At 40.2% G+C, this 4,738-nt stretch overlaps 1 non-coding gene across 1 annotated transcript; it reads left to right on the forward strand.

The window, feature by feature from the left end:
* The first annotated feature begins 1,521 nt into the window (after positions 1-1,521).
* On the forward strand, positions 1,522-1,627 carry LOC145580566 (small nucleolar RNA R71). Its single transcript, XR_014099583.1, has one exon. It is a non-coding gene; the product is annotated as a small nucleolar RNA R71 (small nucleolar RNA).
* Positions 1,628-4,738: the final 3,111 nt, after the last annotated feature.

The raw sequence follows: 4,738 nt of genomic DNA on the forward strand, positions 1-4,738 counted from the left end.
GAGACTCACCGTTTCAACCAATTCACACTTCCTCCTTCCACTTTAAATATCTTTCAAAAACCTAGCATAGTTAGGCATTTGCTTGATAGCATCGGTAAAAGGAATTGAAAGGTGAATTTGTTTCAATGTTTCAAGAAATTTTCCAAATTGCACATCTAATTTGTTTCTAACAAATTTATGAGGATATGGTAGCTTTTGCTATTGTTTTGTTTCTCTCTCTTTTTCTCTTCTTTCTTCACTCTCTTTTTCAATATCTTTCTCTTTCTCAAATTCTTTTTCTTTCTCACATTCTTCTCTTTTTCATTCTCATGGTTTTGCTCTCTCTCTTGTTCAAAATTACTTTTAAGGGGAGGCTCACTCATGTTCATTTTCTCATTGCTTTTTTTAGGAACACTTTCTTCCAACACTTTACCACTCCTTGTTGATATAGCATTTATGGGCCTCTTAGGATCTAGTCCTTGGGGTGGTAGTTTAGAAGTGCTAGTCCCTTCCTTCAAAGCATTGGCCAATTGAGAAATTTGTGTCTCAAGCATTTTATTATGGGTCATGACTTCACTAAATTTCTTTTCACTAGAGGCCATGAAAAGTATTGAACATTTTAGTTTGATTTTCTATCATTTCCTCCAAGCTAGACCTATTATATGGTGCTTGTGCATAGTAGTTGTCTTGGGAAGCTCTATTACCTCTAACATTCGAATTGGACGCATTTTGATTAGAAGAACCTCTATTATTATTGTTGTTCCAATTGTTCCGATTATTAGAGTTTCCCCCTTGGTGAAATTTCCCTTGATTCCCATAGTTTCCTTGATTATTATGATTATGGTTACCATAACCACCTTGTTGTTGTAGTTACCTTGGGGATTTTGGTCCCTTTGGTTCCTATTTCCCCATTGATTTTGGTTATGGTAATCGTAATCATTTCCTCTTTGGTTATAGGAATTCCCCCCTTGTTCTCTTCGATTTGGTGGTAAGTATCTTTGATTGTCATTCCTATGTCTATTATCATAAGACAAGGCATTGACTTGTTCATTTTCATTTTCATTACCATCTTCGTATTGGGGTTGGGGTTGGGAATCATAATTACAAGAAGAGGTATCATGGTCATATGACCAACAATTTTCACAAAACAAACATCCATGAGGCATGTTATTAGAAGTAGAGGGAGAAGAGTTAGAATTTATACCTCTCCCCTTAGATTGGGAGGGATGCTCTTGTGTTGAACTAGAGGTCTCTAGTGTTGCCTTGATGGAAGTCATCTCCTTTCCAAGGTTGGCGATTTGGGAAGTCAAATTGTTGATGGCATTAATGTGATCAACGGAGTAAACCGCATTTACTCCCTTGTTTAGAGACTCTCTCTCTCCTTCTTGCCAATCCATGTGGTGCCTCACCACATCCTCAATTATCTCTATGACTTGCTCCTCCGTCTCGTTCATAATCAGGCCACCCGCTCCCGCATCCAAGCTAGTCTTTCCTTGTGGGCTCAAGCCCCCATAGAAAATTTGAAGCAGTTGATATGACAAAATTCCATGATGAGGGCATTCCCTTTGATATTCCTTGTATCGTTCTCATGCTTCATATATGGTTTCACTAGCTTTTTGACGGAAACATTGGATCAAAGCCCTTGCCTCGGCCGTCTTCTTTTGAGAATAGAATCTCCCTAAGAAAGCCGTGGTGACCTCATCCCAAGTTCTCAAGGAGTTAGGCCTCACCTCCTTCTCAAGCCATTCAAGTGCCCTTCCTATCAAAGAAAAAGGAAATAGCTTTAGTCTCACAAACTCTTGAGTTACCCCATTTACCTTGATCGTGTTGCAATATTTTTCGAACTCGTTCAAGTGTGCAAGAGGGCTCTCATGTTTTGCTCCACTATATTGCCTCCTTTCAATCAAATTAATCATTGCGGGCCAAATCTCGAAGTCATTGGCTTGAGTAACGGGTGGAGCAATGCCGCTTGAAGCTCTATAAGCTCCCGGAGTTCCCAACTCCTTTAAAGGTGTTTGATGTGGTGGTTCCGCGTCACCCATTTGATCTCGATCCTCCTCGAAATTGGTCTCTCTAGTTGGGGGAGTAGTAAACGGCCTAGAACCGGCTCTCTTTCTCCTTCTATAAGTTTTCTCAATCTCGGGATCGTAAGGTACCAAGATCCTGTTATGAGTTCTGCGCATACACTCTCAATAAACGCAATTAGTAACAAGGCTACAAGTGTAGCAAAAAAAAAAAAAAAGAAACAATCTTTTTCAATTTTTGTTGTTTTATGGTGAACTAAACTCAAGTAATCAATTAGCCATCAACAACAGCGTTCCCCGGTAACGGCGCCATTTTGATGGGCGTTAGAACGGTCGCACATTCCACACTCAATCAAACACATTTATTAACAAACACCTTACAAACCAAGCATAATGACAAGTAAGAGTTCGGTCCATAAGGAACGGGATATGGTTGCCAAAGATCTTAACACTTAAGCTAATTCGAAGTCAATGGTGAATTGGGGTTCGTCAAGAAGACAAACAAACTATGGTTCTAAATCAATGGATTAAGGACACTAGGGAATGGGATCCACTCATCCAAGGCAAATAGACAAACGGGGAGTGAAATAGACAAGATATAGCAAGGACTATATGTAAGATCAACCTCATGCAATTAGGAAACAACTCACACTACTAAACTTAGATTCCTCATTAGTTTAGCAATAGAAGATACATAATCAAATTGCAATAAGTAATGCCATGCTTCATTCACATTTACATGTCAAACTAAGCATATCATGCTATCAAGCTCCTAAATCAAGGGTAGCTAATCCTATCACGAAGAACTAACAAGCAATCTCATACAATCAATTTAATTGCAATACAAACATCAATGCTACTCCCACATTTGCATAATTAACCTAAAAGGTTGAGCTTCACCAACCCCTAGCAAGAAGACTACTCACAACTCATATTCATCAACTTGCAAACAAGTATTAGGGTTCTAACTACCTCAATAATTGGGAAAAATGGTTAACAATCGAATTCACTATCATCCAAAAAGGAATTATCAAGAACTAAAAGGATTCAAGTAACATGCAAATACCAAATAAAATCTGAAATCAAGTAGAAGAGGGTTGAAGAAATTACTAATTAAAGCTTCAAATGTTGAATACAAATTGCCAAACCTTGAGAATAATTCTTGAATTTCACTAATACAATGATTTGATTTGATGAAAACTAAGCTAAATTAATTAAAAGGAATGTTTCAAACTAAGAGAGATTTCTGAAAACTAGGCTACTGTTCTTTATTTCTAAATGAGCTAAAGGGGAAGTATTTATACTCCCCGAAACACATAGGGAAATCCGTCAAAAGAAAACGGATTCCCAGCGAGGAGCGCCCACTCCACAATGAGGAGTGCCCGCTCCACAATGTGGAGCGCCCGCTCATTTCTGCTGCACGCCCTCTCCAGATGCTTCAATGAAAAGTCAAATTTGAATGTGTCAAGAAAAAGCGCCCGCTCCCCATAGGGTGCACGCCCGTTCCCCTGCTCCACAGCCTAAGAATAATTCAACTTCAAAGGGAGGAGCGCCCGCTCCTGGTCAAGATGACGCCCGCTCCTAACAGACTCTGAACTTGGGCAGATTGTTTCTAAAGTCGAGGAGCGCCCGCTCCAGGAGAGGTGCACGCCTGCTCCCCTGGAGCGCCCTCTCCATTCTCTAATTTCCTTGCCTTGAACACAAACCATGCATTGAATGCTTGCCAAATTAGGTCAATAGATCTGCAAAACATGGACAAACACAAACAAAGAGGGGACAAGGTCGAGACAAAACATTTTCATTCAAAAACGGGTTAGAAAGAGGGGAAATGAATGCAAAATTAGGTGTAAATTCACACAATAAGTGGTCAAAAAAACCACTTATCAGCTCTCTTCGACGAATTCACCCAAATGGGTGTCGCCGGTTGTCGTACTCATGTTGGAGAAGATGGTCATACTCATGTTGGAGCAGACGACATGTTGTTATTAGATTTATATCCAGCCATTGGCCTCATTAACTCGCTTTTGTTCGGGGGTTTAGCCGATAAGTTTTTTAACTCAGCTTAGTTTAGTTAAGTGAATGCAGGCCGTATGCATATTGTGCAGACGACAACTTTATAAAGCAATAAATAAGCGGAATTAAAAATAAAAAGCAACTTTTCATTGATTAAGCTTTTCATTCAAAAACTTACAAAATTTCAGAAATAGTAGTTTTTTAAGTTATCTACATTCCAAGTTCTGGCTAGCTGTCTGCCGTCTGGTGTTTCCAAACGGTAGGTGGCGACTCTTACTTCTTCATAGATTCGGTAAGGGCCTTCCCAATATAGGGTTAGCTTTCCTTGCTCATTCACCCTACCGACTGCCTTCATTTTTCCTAACACAAAGTCCCCTACTTTTAAGGGCCGCTTGTGTACACTTTTGTTGTAGGCTCTAGTAATTCTCAAACGATAGATTTCATGCCACAGGGCAGCGTTGCCCCAGCGCTCGGGAAGTGAGTCCAATGCTAGCCGCATGGCTTCCCAATTTGCCTCTTCGTCATATAACATGACTCAAAGAGTCGGCTCATTAATGCTCAATGGGAAAAAAGGCCTCGGCACCATAAACCATGAGAAATGGGGTCTCTCCAGTTGCCCCTTTGGCTGTTGTTTTGATGGCCCATAGGATGTGTGGTAGTTCATCCGCCCATAGGCCAACAGCTCTTTCAATCTTCTTTTTTATGCCGTCTGAGATTAACTT

Source organism: Chenopodium album, chromosome 14, assembly GCF_948465745.1.
Source record: "Chenopodium album chromosome 14, dcCheAlbu1.1, whole genome shotgun sequence".
NCBI classification, from domain to species: Eukaryota; Viridiplantae; Streptophyta; class Magnoliopsida; order Caryophyllales; family Amaranthaceae; genus Chenopodium; species Chenopodium album.